This window comes from Falco rusticolus, chromosome 14 (assembly GCF_015220075.1).
Source record: "Falco rusticolus isolate bFalRus1 chromosome 14, bFalRus1.pri, whole genome shotgun sequence".
NCBI classification, from domain to species: Eukaryota; Metazoa; Chordata; class Aves; order Falconiformes; family Falconidae; genus Falco; species Falco rusticolus.
Genome location: NC_051200.1, coordinates 1 through 15,255, shown reverse-complemented (window position 1 = coordinate 15,255; position 15,255 = coordinate 1). Strand labels below are relative to the sequence as shown.

Here is a 15,255-nt window from a genome sequence, read left to right as displayed (position 1 = left end):
GGTTTTGTGGGTAGGAGAGTTTGGCTTGCTTTGATTACTACAGCATGCTGAGTTCTTGGTTGCCCAGAGAGCTGATGTGCTTGAGTTCTAGTATCTGCTTGTGTCCTGTTCATCAGCGTCCTTTCCTCTTGAGGATCCTGGCATGAGATTTAAACTGCCAATTGTCATACCCTCTCTAGGAGGCCCACTGCCACATGCAAGTAATTTAGAAATGTGCCATCTTGTTTTTCATATACCCTAATGCCTGAAATGGAACAGGTGGATCTTGGAAAAGCAAGCCAATTGTGTTTTGTTCAAATTAGCTGCTTGTCTCAGTTCTTTCATTTCCCTAGCCCTTGTCTTGTCTTGAAATATCTTGTCTTGCATCATGTCTTCCCACATTTCTGTCCTCCACCCCATAGGTAAAAAAAAAAAAAAAAAAAGGCTTTTTTTTTTCAATAAGCAAACCACCATTGAGTCTTTGGTGTTTCTTGGAGGAATGCAGGAGTGCTGGGATGCCATCGGTAGTGGCAGTTTACCACTCAGAAAGGCCTTGCTGAGACCCTTGGCTAATACATGGAAAATCTCCCCAGGGAGCGCTGGGCACTGCACTTCCTTTCCTTCCCCTGGACCTTAGTCGAGATTTTCAGAGTATTTCTTCAATTGAGGGTGGAAAAAGACTACTTTCCCTGTCAGGCATGTCCTACCTCTTGCATTGGGACTTCACACTAAATCCTGGCCACTGTGGATACGTCTCGGCTGGGTCTCTGTCATTCATGTGGTGCCATCTGTCAGGTTTTGTCTTCCATCTCTCCTGCGCTACCTGAAGCTGGTTAACAAGCCAGACAAATCCCACATTATCTGCCTGTACCCTTCCCTAGAAATGTCATTTCATCCTCGTTGCCGTAAAGATCCTTCCAGTGTGGACTGGCCTGATGCTTGCATCTCAGGTGCTTCAAACTTTAACAGTTACCTCTGCACAGCTCTTGGGAGAACATAGGTTCCTCCCAGACATCAGCGAATATCCCTGCAGAAATGTCAGTGATGCAAAATGTTCTGAAACCCTGTGGCTTTGGTGATGATGTGGGATATTTCTGTCTCTGGCTTGGAGAGAGGGTGACAGAGATCCCAAGCCAAATCACCACCACGCTGCAGTGAGAGGCTCAGTCACACTGCCCCTTCTTTTGCCCCTCAGCAGGGAGTGTTCCCAGTGCTGCCCTTGACACTGCCTTTGGGAGGCTGCGTGGCAAGTTGTGGCAAGGAACTAACTCAGTTGGGAAGTAATCCTTTATCCTGCCAGGTCTGTTTTCAGCGGGCACAGAAAGGGACCTTCCTTTCCATCCACACCTAGATCAGCTTACAGCAGTGGTGAAATGGCAGCATTAGACCACTGTCACCTGTGCTTTGCCAGGGCACTGTGTGAGTTGGCAAGGAAGGGCAAGATGCCTGAGCCTGTGAGAAGGGGTTGGTTTCTTTACAGTGGCGTTTACTGAGTGTTTTGAAATGGGTCCTTTTGGCTTGGTTACCTTCAGCAGTCACCTCGGGTCACCAGGAGCAAATACTGCCCAGGGCAGGGGATTACCTCATTCAGCTCTGGAGTAACGGAGCTGCTCCCAGCTGTCATAGGCAGCAAACCAGCTCAGCAGAAAAAAGTCCTCCTCCTTCAGTGGTTCAGTCCTTCAAAATTTGCCTTCCATCAGGTCCACTAACTGAAGCACAAAGCATTGCATGTCCCTCAGGGTGGAGGAGAAATCCCAGGCCCCTGCTTGATCTGTTTTTATTCTTTGAGGCAAGAATGTTGTCCACATTTTCCTTTAGGTCTGCACATCTCTGGGAGCCGAAAGATAATGAGGGAAGCCAGGGTGTGGGATCTCTGAGGTCTGAGTCTGGTAAAGTCATCAGCATCTTGGACTTCACACTACTGTAGTTCCAGATACAAAGTCCCACGCCAGGGTCTTGTTCTACACCTGGGAGTAGCATTGTTGTGTCTGATTGTCTCCCTGTTACTCTGCAGTGGTACAGAATGTTTCTGTTCTTGTCGCAGCTTTCACTTGGGCTAACGGACAGGACCGAGTGTGAAGAGTTTTCAGGACAGACATTGGACTGTGTTGCCGCATTAAATGCATTTAATTCTTTTTTTCCTGGGTTGCTCAAGAAATTGGAATTTTTTTGGTGATAGCATCTGAGCTTTGCCTAGCAGTGATGTCAGACCAATACTCATGTCACTTATTTTTGTCCTATTCTACAATGAGTTTTGAAGATTTAAGTACTCTGGTTTTCTGTTTCTTAGGGATTTTTTTTTCCCTTGGCAGGACTAAGAAATTCCTTCTTTTTTTTCCTGAGACCCTGTTTGAGCCTGTATCTCCTGTCATCTGCTGTTGTTTCTTTATTAAAATAACATTCTCACTGGGTGCTGGATTGATTTGTAGAGCAGTATGGTGCGTGGAGCTTTCTCATGCAGCACACCATAAGATTTCTTTTTTTCCCCAGCCTTTTCTCTTGCAGGTGGTATTGAACTTTTGCGTGATTGGTTTATTTGCTCACTAGCACATTTGGTCTGACTTCTTTCTGTAGAATCTGAACTCTATTTTCTGGAAGTTTTTGGAGTTACTCTCTTTTATCTCAGCGGGACAAAAACCACTCTGCAAACCTAAGACTATTGATACTTCTTAACAATGAAATCCAGACAGCAAGCTGTTTTTCAACAGATGGTTTTTCAATTCAGATTAGTGAATGGTAAATTTAACTGCTTTTAAATGGCTGATGGATCAAGTGCGCTATTTGCCATCTCTTATGGACACAAATCCTGCTGAAGCTGAGGTACCTCCTGGAACAGCCAGCTTCAAGCCAGAAATCTGCAGGGCTGATTCTCTGAAGTCATGCTTGGTGTTGTTTGGTTGTATTAGTCTTTAGATCTGCTGCTCAGTTTGGTGGCACAGCCTTGCAGTCCTTACTTAGACACGGTTGCTGGCACACACCTCTAGATAACCTGCTGACAGTTGTCAAGAGTGGAATCCGGATGGAGAAGTACTCAACAAGCAGAGCGCAGTGCCTTCCTTTATAGGATCTGTGCAGAAAAAGCACCTCATACATCCACCTCCTGCTCTGGCGCAGGCTCTGAGGACACCTGTGCTGGCAAAGCAGAGGGGACTGAGGCTGTTTCAGGGAGAGCCTGGGGGCCAGCACGTGTTTGGCCCAAGAAAAGACTACCAGTCAAAGTGGCTCGTTTTGCAAGCAGGCCGTGCCTCGTCTTGTGTGCGGGATCAGTGTAAACCTAAAGGTTGCTGCTATGACATAAGATGTTCTTTCTACCTGATGCGGTCACCAAGTGGAGTCTTGCTGTGCAGAGCAGCCAGCGCTCACACAGAGTTCCTCTGAGATGAGGGGCTCGAAGGAGAGCAGGAAGAGCCCCCGGGACTTGGCTCTTACAGTTGCTGTGATGTTGTGGGAAGGTTCATGGGAAATTGCAGTGGTAGCCGGTTCAGCTGGGCAGAGCTGTTCCCCAGGGAGTGATGAGCACTGTCTGGTGTGAAACTGTGAGTGATGCCAATGTCTCTTTTGCTTGTTGCAGAGGGGAAAGATAGCATTGGATGTGATCTTCTGCTCAACCCTCCAGGAAGTTCAGACCAGGAGGAAGAGGAGCAAGAAGCAGACAACTTCATGTTTGAGTTCTCAGACAAGCCACTGCTTCCCAGCTATAACCTCCAAGTGTCAGTGTCTCGGGGGTGAGTATCTTTTCCCAGAGCAGAGAGCATTTGGGTGACATTAATGCTGGGCTGGAGGGCGAGCTCACAGAACAGAGCCCTTGAGCTTATGAGGCTAGCAACAGTACAAGAAAGCCTTAGGCTGCTCTCCAGGTGAGAGATAACATGAAATATAAATTCATACCCGCCTGGGAAACTTTGAGAGCCCAAGCTGACTGTGTGCTAAGGAGACAGGCCATACAGAGTTGCACTTGTGTCCTGTAGACCAGAAAGCACTCCTCCAAAGGAGATGATACCTTTATCCCTGTTCTGCAGGTAGAGACTGAGGAATGGTGCTATTGTAGCTTCCCCAGAAGGAGCAAATTGCTGCTGCTGCAGCAGTAACCCTCTTGTGGCACACTCCCTGTCATGAGCCATCTCATAATGAAGCATTGGACAGACTCTTACTTAGAATAATGTGAAGGTAGAAACGACACTTTGTGAGCCCCAAGTCAGAGAAGCAAGTAGAAGATATAGGGTAAGATGGAATTTGTTTGACTGATTGTGTGATCCTCCCCCTCTACTCTGCCCTGGTGAGGCCGCATCTGGAGTGCTGTGTCCAGTTCTGGGCCCCTCAGTTCGAGAGGGAGGAAACTGCTGGAGGGGCTCCAGCGGAGGGCTGCCAAGATGATGAGGGGACTGGAACATCTCCCTGATGAGGAAAGGCTGAGAGAGCTGGGTCTCTTTAGCCTGGAGAAGAGAAGACTGAGAGGGGATCTCATCAACGTCTACAAACACCTTAAGGGCAAGTGTCAGGAGGATGGGACTCTTTTCAGTGGTGCCCAGTGACAGGACAAGGGGCAACGGGCACAAACTGCAGCACAGGGAGCTCCATCTGAGTACGGGGGAAGAACTTCTTTATCTTGGGGGTGACAGAGCACTGGCACAGGCTGCCCAGAGAGGCTGTGGAGCCTCCTCTGGAGACATTGAGAACCCGCCTGAACGTGACTCTGTGCAACCTGCTCTAGGAGAACCTGCTTTAGCAGGAGATTGGACTGGGTGATCTCCAGAGGTCCCTTCCAACCCCAGCCATTCTGTGATGCTGTCATTCTGTGATTCTCAGAAGTCCACCTCTGAGGTGGTCACCTTGGCTTCTTGTTGCAGTCAGCAAAGACTTGACGGCAGGATTTATCCAAATGAGGGCAGGAGTAAACATGGGGCTGGTCCTTGGTCCTCTCCCCCAGAGTTAATGAAAAGAGGAGAAAGAATGAGGGACTACGGGTGAGGGAGACCTATACATGGGGGAATCGAGCAAGGAAAGACCCCTTTGGTTTCGGAAAAGACGGGTTTAAGGGACGACTTGTTTAACACAAAACTGAGAAGCAGCACAGGTAAAGCCAAAAGGAATAGCTGTTTTTGTGTCATCTGTCTGATGCCTGCTGTTCTGTACCACAGGTGGTCACAGGCTTGGTGTCCCCTTCACAGACAGCAGCATATCAGTCATTTCAGCTCCTTGAGGTTAAGAGCAGCTTGTGTACCTTAGGTGGTGCTTTTCCTTCAGATTCAGGTTAGAGACACTGGGTTGGAGGCAGGGCCTTGTAGGAATGCAGTCAGCGTCTGGCAGTGTGCATCTCTTGGGGTCCTGCTGCTCACGTTCCTGCAGAGTTCTGGCTGTGCGGCAGCATGGCAACCTGCGTTGCTTGGGACAGACCTGGCCGCCCTCAATGAGCAGGCAGGGGTAGTAAAGGATCTCCGCGTGCAAACCTGCTGCAAGCCTCCCTCTCTCCTCCTCCTGATGCTGCTCCTAGCCCTCTTTTTCTCCAGCAATGGGCAGCAGTGGCTTGCATTGATGGGTCCCAGTAGACTTGTTTCCCCTCCATCGTGGGGAAGGCTACATCAGGGCACAGCGCTGGAGCGGTCCTCCCTTCTCCACCCCTTCTGACACCATGGCTCTTGGATTTGCCAGGATTGCAGCGGGGCGAAAGGCGACTTGGAAGAGGCAGCAACAAAAGTGCTACTTTTCTGTTTAGTGAGTTTCTGTGCCTGCCAATTTCTGTCCATCCAGAGGGACACATACGGCACCCAGGAGAAATGGCCGGGTGGGAAACGGAGCCTCTGGTGTGGCATTGCTGGGTGGGGATGCTGCCGGGACACCGTTGGTGGCATACCTTCCACACCGATGTTCCTGTCCTGAGTGCTTTAAAAAGCTGTGACCTGCAAAATAGTGATCAAAGCGAGGTGCATCTCTGAGCCTGGGTCCTGTACGTGTGGTCTGCCCAGGCCCCGCGGAGGAGGACCCCACGGAGAATAGTGCCTGGGCCTCAGCAGCAGTGCTGTGTCGCAGGGAGGCAGTGAGGTGGGCATACTCCTCCACCCCTAACCCACCATCCCCTTGCTGTCCTTGCAGGCCCTGCAACTGGTTCCTCTTCTCCGATGTGCTCAAGCGGCTGAAGCTGTCCTCCCGCATATTCCAGGCCCGCTTCCCACACTTTGAGATCGCCACACTGCCCAAGGCGGAGTTCCAGCGTCAGGTCTCTCTCAGCCAGGTGCTGGCACAGGAGGAGGTACAGGAGAGTCCCGAGCTGGCACAGGGTGCTGCAGAGACAGTGGAGCTGGTGCACTAGGACAAGCTGTTGGGGAGACTCTGCTGCTCCTCCCAGCGCACAGACACCTGCTTCTGCACTGGTGCTGGTAGTGGAAGCTCTGCAGCTCAGCCCAGCTGTGCCCAAACCCCACTGCTGGTGGCCAGTGAGCTGTGTCCAGCTTTAGTGCCTGGCAACCCTGGCTGTGGGGCAGCCATTTTCTGTCTGGCTTCACCCTTGGGAGCAGAGTGTGCATAATATTTGTTATTTGTTTCTTTTGGAAAGACCCATTTTACACCTGCTTCCCTACTCCCCAGCCCAGGTGCGCTCCAAGGCACAGGGATGGCTTAGCCTCTGTACGTGCCCAGGATGTACCTGTATCCTGAAACTGCTCCTGAAAAGATGCAGAGAGGCTTTAAAGAAGGGAACAGGGAATGAGATGGGAAGCTGGAGTGCAAGAAATAAGCCGTGGATTTATAACTAGGTCCATGTGGGTACTGGTGCCGATCAAAGCCACTTCAGAAGACTGGAAGTCCAAAGGTCACAACAGGAGGCTAAAGGCAAAGGCAAAGGCAAAACTGAGTAGAAAATGGCCCAACTGTGTTGGCTGGTGAGAGCAGAAAGCCCCAAACCAAAACTAGATATCCAGGTCAGCAGCAGACATTTAGCAATGAGAAGTAACACGGCTGAGCAACTCGGTTGTTACCTACCCCTGCCTTGACCATAGCAGTGCGCAGGATGCCAGCTCAGCTTTTTGATATACTGCAGGCAAAGTGGTGCTGATACGAGGAGCCCGAGAGCCACACAGCAGAGCCAGCAAGATTTCTGAGAGCCTCGCAGCACAGCACCAGGCTGGTACCTGAATGTACTCCAGCCTGACGAAAAGAGCTGCTGGTCCAGGGATACAAAACCTGTTTTGATCCCTGCAAGCAAAGCATTGCCTGGGTATGACTTTCAGAATGAGAGGCACAAGGCCTGTGATTGCTTCTGGCAGGTCATTCACATGGCTGTAGAAGAAGAGACCAAGGGCAGCAGGAGTGCCCTGGCAGTGGGAGTAGAAGGAAAGTCTTGATCACGCACCACTTTGGGGGGGGGACGGACTTGACCACAGATGGGGTGCAGCACTGCACTTGCTGCTAATGACAGGTGAGCATTAGAGCAGGGGAGGAGGGTCTTATAAATGGAGGGGCAAGTGGCTAATGTACATGCTCCCACCCCCCCTACAATGGGGAGGTTCCCTGGGATACCAAGGTGATGAGGCATGGGGCAAGCATTAGGTAAAACAGACTTAAGATTACGATACAAATGAAATGCTCAAAGTCCTTGGCTTGAATAGCAGAGAGGTGAGTGGGAAGGGAGCTTGAGGTAGTCAAGCCAGACAGCCGGCTTGCTGCCAGCACCAGCCCAGGGCTTGCCCCAGCCAGTGCTGGGACACCCTGGTGACACGTTGACTCAAAAAACGGATCGCAAGGAGCAAGGCCAGCGGAGGCCCCATCTGGTTGGGAGCTGGAATGCCAGCGGCATGGGCAGAGGCCGAGGGCACAGGCTCTGCTCAGCGTGGAGAAGAGGGAGCACAGGGGCTCTCCAGCTCTGCCTGCTGGCGTGGGCCTTGCCTGCGCGGGTCTTTCTGCCAGGGTGGAGCAGGCACACATGAGCCCTGGGGGAAAATGGTCAGCTTTTATTGGCCTCAGAAAGCATGCAGGGGCCAGCAGAGGCTGGCGCCACGATGTCCTCAGGGCAGCTGAATGCGTGAGGCGCAGTCCCGGCAGCCATCCCTCCAGTGCCTCCCTGCGCTGCACCTTCCGCATGCAGCACGGGCTCAGGGGCAGCCGGCACCTTCATGGGCCCCGCTGGCAGCAGGGCGCTGCTGCTCTCGCTGTGCCGTGATGCAGGTACAGGAGAAAGCCCTGCGCAGAGCCCTGAGCACCCTGCGGAAGAGGGAGGGCCGTCGCCGTCGAGCTGGGGTGTGCGGCAGGGCGGCGATGCCTGTGGAAGGAGAGCTGTAGGCAAGGGGCTGGGCAGGTAATGGGCAAGGTCCTGCCTGCTCCCCACCACCGAGGGCTTTCCCCAGGGAGGGGTGTCCAGGGAGCGGCCAGCCCCTCTGCACGCAGTCCTGCCGCCCTGGCCTGGGTGCAGGTCGCCGGGACAGCCGGACCGGGCCTGCCCCGGCCGAGGCAGCGCTCGACTCGGACGTACCTGGCTCATCCTCGGGCTCATCCCTGGAGCCGGAGCAGGGCGATGTGTTACCACTCTGCTCGGAGGTTGCCTGGCCCTCCGGGGGAACAGCAGTGGGGGTCCTGAAAGAGCTCCAGGCTGTCTTCCCACTTGTCGTCCTCCTTGGCCAAGACCCTGGCGCCTCCTATAAAAACAGGAACAACAAAGGGAGAGCTAAGCATCCGTCACTGGATGCGGGGAGAAACCGGCGCTTGGGGATGGGGTTTCGTGGTAGGCTTGGCAGTGTTAGGTGTCGGGTTGGCTGGGCTTACGGTCCTGCAGCCAGAGGAGGGCTGCGTGTCGCCTCTGTGCTGGGAGGTCGCCTGCATGGGGAGAGCAAGAGTAAAGGCGGGGGCGGGGGCCGGGGGGGTGGTGGTGGTGGGGAGGAGATGGAGAGGATGTCCACCAGCCATGTCCCTGCCACACATGCCCCGGGCGCCGCGCCTGCCTCCGGTACCTGGGGATGCTCGGTGCTGGCCACGCGCCCCTGGCTCACCTGGTGCCAAGGCTCCCAAGGCAGGGGACAAGCTGTCTCATTGTCTCCGTTCTCTGCTGCTGGGGCAAGGTGTGGTGTGGCGGTGTTGTCCACAGCATTTTCAGGCAACAAAAAAGCCCCTTCATGATCGTGTGCTGCTGGGGAGATGATGGCTGCACTAGCCTCTCCTGGATGGTCTCCAGACATGGGAGAAGCCATGTGTTCTCCATCCTGGCATTCGTCTGGGACAGGAGAGGCTGTGCTGGGCTCTCCCCGAGGGCCTGCAGCCAATGTAGACTCGCTATCCTCAGTTGCTGCACGTGGTTTTACTGCCATCGCCGCATCCATGCTTTGTGCCGAGTGCCGCTGTTCCACCGGCTGCTGGCTGCGTTCTTGGATCACAGCCTCAAGCTCGTGCAGGACATCACTCATGTCCCACCAAGCTGCGTCCTGCAGAGCCATGGTGTGGGCTGTGGGGCTGCATGGGGCAGGTGCCTGACTCCCTGTCTGTGCTGCTGTGCCCTGCTTGCTGAAGAGAGAAGCCGGTGCCTTCGCCGCCTCCTGTTCTGTGGGAGCGAGTGGAGAGCGCTGCTCCTCTTCCTCAGCAGCTGCAGCCAGGGCAGCAGCTGCTGGCTCGGTGTTTGTGGAATGTGCCGGGTCAGGAGACACATCCTGCTGGTGCCCAGCTGTGACTCCTGCCGCGTGTGTGCCAGAGCTGCTGGGACGGCAGGACCCCTCCAAAAGCTCTGGGAACAAAGGGTTGACCCAGATGCTGTGGATCTTGATGTCCTCTTGGGACAGTTCTTTGGTGCTGATATCTTCCCAGCAACCAAGCTTGGACAGGGCCCCTGGGTGGTTCTTTGGCACTTGTGGGACTAAGGCCCTTTCTGCCTTCGCCCAGTGCTTCCCGCGGACATGGGCTGCCATGCTTGCAGGACTTCCTGCAGGACTTCCCCTCCTCCTGTGCTGGCTGTGGGCCAGGAATCTCGACTTCAGCTTCTGCATATCCTCCTCCTTCCTGGAGCAGTCTGCCACATGTGTCATATCCTCAGGCATCCTACAGGACCCTCCGTTGGCTCCGCACCGACTTGCCTATGAGGATGCACTTGTCGTGTCCCACTGGTGCTTTGGAGCCTTGCTGTACTGCTCGTGCCTGGTGCCCTGGCCCCACATGCCTCGTACCCATGGAAGCTGGCACAGACACCCTGCCAGCAGCACTGGTGCTCCCGTGTTCATGGGGATCATGCACGGGCTTAGGTGCAGGGGCCTTGCTGCTCCTGGTTGCCCGGACCTGATCTCTTCTTGCCCTTTCCACCAGCATCATGCTGCTTTTGAGTCTGCTTTTCCGCTGGCCTCTTGTGCCGGACCTCACTTACGTCCCACTGAGCTGCGTCCTGCAGAGCCACGGTGTGGGCTGTGGGGCTGTGTGGGGCAGGTGCCTGGCTCCCTGTCTGTGCTGCTGTGCACTGCTTGCTGAAGAGAGAAGCCGGTGCCTTCGCCGCCTCCTGTTCTGTGGGAGCGAGTGGAGAGCGCTGCTCCTCTTCCTCAGCAGCTGCAGCCAGGGCAGCAGCTGCTGGCTCGGTGTTTGTGGAATGTGCCTGGTCAGGAGACGCATCCTGCAGGTGCCCAGCTGTGACTCCTGCCGCGTGTGTGCCAGAGCTGCTGGGACGGCAGGACCCCTCCAAAAGCTCTGGGAACAAAGGGTTGACCCAGATGCTGTGGATCTTGATGTCCTCTTCCTGGGACAGTTCTTTGGTGCTGATATCTTCCCAGCAACCAAGCTTGGACAGGGCCCCTGGGTGGTTCTTTGGCACTTGTGGGACTAAGGCCCTTTCTGCCTTCGCCCAGTGCTTCCCGCGGACATGGGCTGCCATGCTTGCAGGACTTCCTGCAGGACTTCCCCTCCTCCTCTGCTGGCTGTGGGCCAGGAATCTCGACTTCAGCTTCTGCATATCCTCCTCCTTCCTGGAGCAGTCTGCCACATGTGTCATATCCTCAGGCATCCTACGGGCCCTCTGTTGGCTCCGCACCGACTTGCCTATGAGGATGCACTTGTCGTGTCCCACTGGTGCTTTGGAGCCTTGCTGTACTGCTCGTGCCTGGTGCCCTGGCCCCGCATGCCTCGTACCCATGGAAGCTGGCACAGACACCCTGCCAGCAGCACTGGTGCTCCCGTGTTCATGGGGATCATGCACGGGCTTAGGTGCAGGGGCCTTGCTGCTCCTGGTTGCCCGGACCTGATCTCTTCTTGCCCTTTCCACCAGCATCATGCTGCTTTTTGAGTCCTGCTTTTCCGCTGGCCTCTTGTGCCGCACCTCACTTACGTCCCACTGAGCTGTGTCCTGCAGAGCCACGGTGTGGGCTGTGGGGCTGTGTGGGGCAGGTGCCTGGCTCCCTGTCTGTGCTGCTGTGCCCTGCTTGCTGAAGAGAGAAGCCGGTGCCTTTGCCGCCTCCTGTTCTGTGGGAGCGAGTGGCGAGCGCTGCTCCTCTTCCTCAGCAGCTGCAGCCAGGGCAGCAGCTGCTGGCTCGGTGTTTGTGGAATGTGCCTGGTCAGGAGACGCATCCTGCAGGTGCCCAGCTGTGACTCCTGCCGCGTGTGTGCCAGAGCTGCTGGGACGGCAGGACCCCTCCAAAAGCTCTGGGAACAAAGGGTTGACCCAGATGCTGTGGATCGTGATGTCCTCTTCTTGGGACAGTTCTTTGGTGCTGATATCTTCCCAGCTATCAAGCTTGGCCAGGGCCCCTGGGTGGTTCTTTGGCACTTGAGGGACTATGGCCCTGGGCGCCCTCGACCAGTGCTTCCCGTGGACATGGGCTGCCATGCTTGCAGGAGTTCCCCTCCTCGGGTGGTGCCTGCGGGCCAGCTGTCTCCTCTCCAGCTCTGGCAGATCTTCCTCCTTCCTGGAGCAGTGTGCCACATGTGTCACATCCTCCGGCTTCCTAAGTGCCCTCCGTTGGCTCCGCACCGACTTGCCTATGAGGATGCACTTGTAGCGTCCCACTGGTGCTTTGGAGCCTTGCTGTACTGCTTGTGCCTGGTGCCCTGGCCCCACATGCCTCGTACCCATGGAAGCTGGCACAGACACCCTGCCAGCAGCACTGGTGCTCCCGTGTTCATGGGGGTCATGCACGGGCTTAGGTGCAGGGGCCTTGCTGCTCCTGGCTGCCCGGACCTGATCTCTTCTTGCCCTTTCCACCAGCATCATGCTGCTTTCTGAATCCCTCAAAAGGCACCGGTTTGTCTCCTGTGCAGCTGTGGTGTTGGCTGTGGGGCTGCATGGGGCACGCCTGCAGCTCTGCATCCTGCCGGCTGCATCCCACTCACCACAGCAGACCCGAGGAGATGGGACAAGCTGTCGGGGTCTGCTGGCAGCTTCCCTGCTCTGGGAAGAAGATTCGGAAGGTGCTGCTGCCTGCGGCTGCCCATGGCCCACCTGTGGGCAGGAAGAGCAGGAGTCAGGTGATGGAGGTGGCTACATTGGCACAGCGGCCCCCCCAGTGCTGGCAAGCCCAGCCGCAGCACCAAGAAAGATCCATGTGGCCCCGTCCCACCGCCACCAGCCCTCCTGCCCCATCTCTCACCTGGTGCAGGGTCTGCAGCCTGGGCAGCCTGCTCTGGTGCTGGGGGGCGGGTGTTCGCCTCCTCATGCGTGGGCATCTTTGGCGGCGTCTGCCGCTGACCTGCCATGGTCACCCAGGGGAGATGCTGCCTCCTGAGGGAGTCGCTCTTCTGGGAGTGGACACCCCAGGGCTCTCGCCCCTTAAATACCCCCACGGTCACCGTGGAGACCCGCATCACATTGGCCTCTGGGCATGATGCGCTGCCTGCATCACAAAGCCCTGGGCAATGGCTGTGGAGACGCCCACGCCCCACCCGTGAGCACCTGCGCCCCTTTTGAAGTGTCTCACTTGGTGAGGGACGCCAATGGCAATAGCTTTGCCACCAGGCTCTCCAGCATCTTTGTTTTTTGGCAAAGTAAGCCTGCACGGACACGATGCGGGTGGGTTCTCTCCCGTTGCTGGGGGCTGCTGGCTGACACCGAGAGGCGTGGGTGTTGTCCGTGGGCAGCTGCCTTCCCACACGGTGAAGCTTCAGCACTGGCATCAGCTGTGGCTCTGCTCCTGGTGGTTCTGCCTGCTCCGGGCTGAGCGCTCTGGGAAGGGGAAGCATCCATGAGTGTAGGAATGGGGATGTTTCCGAGGAGCAGCCCTGTGGTTTTCTAAACCTTCTGAGTACTGGGAGCCGAGCAGCGCTGGGCTCTGGGTGTGCCCGGGGCAGCTGCTCTGGCTGAGAGCGCCCTTCCCCTGCGATGCCTCTGCTGTCTCGCTGTCTGCCATGGGCTCTCCTGCCAGGTTGGAAGGGGGTGGCGTTTCTGTCTTGGCTGAAGTGCGTAATTGATGGACGCGACCAGAAGGGGCAGATGTAGGCCTGTACGCCTTCAGCACCTTCCTAAGGGGCTTGTGCTGCTTTCCCCCCACAAAGAGGGAGAGTCTGTGTTTCATGATGTGAGGTGGCTTCTTGTCTCTTGCCGCAGGGCAACAAGCCATGGATCTCCCTGCCCCATGGAAAGGGTATCTGCCTGACCATTGCTGAAGAAAGGGACAAGAGACTGGCAGCCAAGCAGAGCAGTGGGTGACCTCCAGCTCGGGTCAGCCGTGGTCCTTTCAGTGTATTAATTATACCGTTTGCCAAGTGGCGGTGTGAGTGGCTGAGGAGCATCCAAGGGCTGGAGGGAGCCGTGCTGTGCCAGTGTGAAGCCACACTCCGCTCTCTAGAAGGGCCTGCTGATGCGGGGAGACTCCTGGTGACCCGACCAATCACCAGAACCATCTTCCAGAAGGGCAAGGGGGAGCGGTAGGAGACCCTCCAGGCTGGTCCGTTCCTGGGAAGGTGCTGGCAGAAACGCTCCTGGACACCGTTCCCAGGGCCATGCTGGAGGAGCAGGGCTCTGGAAGAGCCAGCTGGGCTCTCCCTGGGGCCAGTGGTGCCAGACAGGCTTGAGGCTCTCTGGGATTGCCCCTGGCCGCAGGACTGAGCAGAGAGGGGAGGCTCCGTGACCAGTGCCAGGGGTGGGTGGTGCATTGGCCGGTGAGTTGGGCTTTGGCGGGGGGCGGTGCTCAGCATCCTGAGCCCAGCTGACAGCTGCTTACTGGCATGGATGGTCCCTCACGGGCTGCTCTTCAGTGCCTTTCCTCTGGAGGTGGAGTGTTGGGGTCTGCAGCGTGTCTGCAGACGAGTTAGTTGACTTTAAAGACTTAGTCGTGTTCCTTTAAGACAGCCCCAAAAAATGACAAGTATGTGAACAGGATGTGTAGAACCGGAGCTTAGAACCGCAGCAAACGGGCACCTACAGCAAGAGCAAAGAGCAAGCAAGAGGAAGACGACAGCAAGCCTATCAGGGTCTGACACACGTACTATCTAAGATATATAAGCAATCTGTACAGATAATAAAGGCCATTCTGGCCATTTTGTCTGAACCCAGCCACGTAGATATAGTGTTTTTATGTCCGTCTTGACTTGCGTCACCTCGACGTGCCGATATGATCCCAGTAAGGGGTATCAGGAGGAGACCCTGAGACTGTGCCCCCGATAAGGGGTGTCAGGAGCAGATCCTGAGGCTGTGACCAGCGGGTTGCTGGGAGGTGGAGCCTGGTGAAGCGGAATAGCACAGCAGGCGGCTGCTAGATCCCGGGAGAAGTGACGCCGGTAAGGTGAGCCACCAGGGACAGCATGGGACTAAGTTCTCTAAGGAAGATACCACTGTGCTGTCAATGTGGAAGTAGTGTTACAGAAATGTGGAGCTACTCTAGATGGGCTGCGGTTAGACAGTATGGTATTGAGGGCCAAGAGACACGGAGTAGAACGTCCACCGTGACTGCTCTTAGTGTGTTGAACCTGTGACAATTTAGGATCAACACTGTCGGAAAGCTGTGATGAAAGAGGACAAGAGGCGTCGGGGCATTTGGCTACACGGGGGACTGCTTAGAGATGCTGTGGGGGCTTAAAAAATGAGCAAGATGTGAGTGGGGCTTGAAAAGTCAGCAAGACGTGAGCGGGGGTGTATCACCCAAACCTGCCCTGGATCCCCCTCCAACTACAGACAGGAGGGGGAGGGGAGGGGGGGGGAGGGAGGGGGAGGGGGAGGGGGAGGGGGAGGGGAGGGGAGAGTCCGTGCCCCTTACCAGACGCCACTCCTGTATGTCCCAAAGCCCCTAAATAAGCCCAGCAGCATTGACCTATGTTCGGTAGCGATTCCGAGGACAAGGACAACAAGGAGAAACCTCGGTGGACCGATCCCTGCCCCCCTGAGTCCCAACGGCT

General features: G+C 55.8%; 1 long non-coding RNA gene and 1 pseudogene across 1 annotated transcript; both read left to right on the top strand.

Moving 5' to 3' along the window:
- The window catches only part of LOC119157547, a 31,435-nt pseudogene extending 24,931 nt beyond the window's left edge, over positions 1-6,504 (top strand).
- A 6,062-nt stretch (positions 6,505-12,566) lies between these two features.
- On the top strand, positions 12,567-14,604 carry LOC119157137. The gene is made up of 4 exons (XR_005107400.1): positions 12,567-12,909; positions 13,469-13,617; positions 14,241-14,243; positions 14,593-14,604. It is a non-coding gene; the product is annotated as an uncharacterized LOC119157137 (long non-coding RNA).
- Positions 14,605-15,255: the final 651 nt, after the last annotated feature.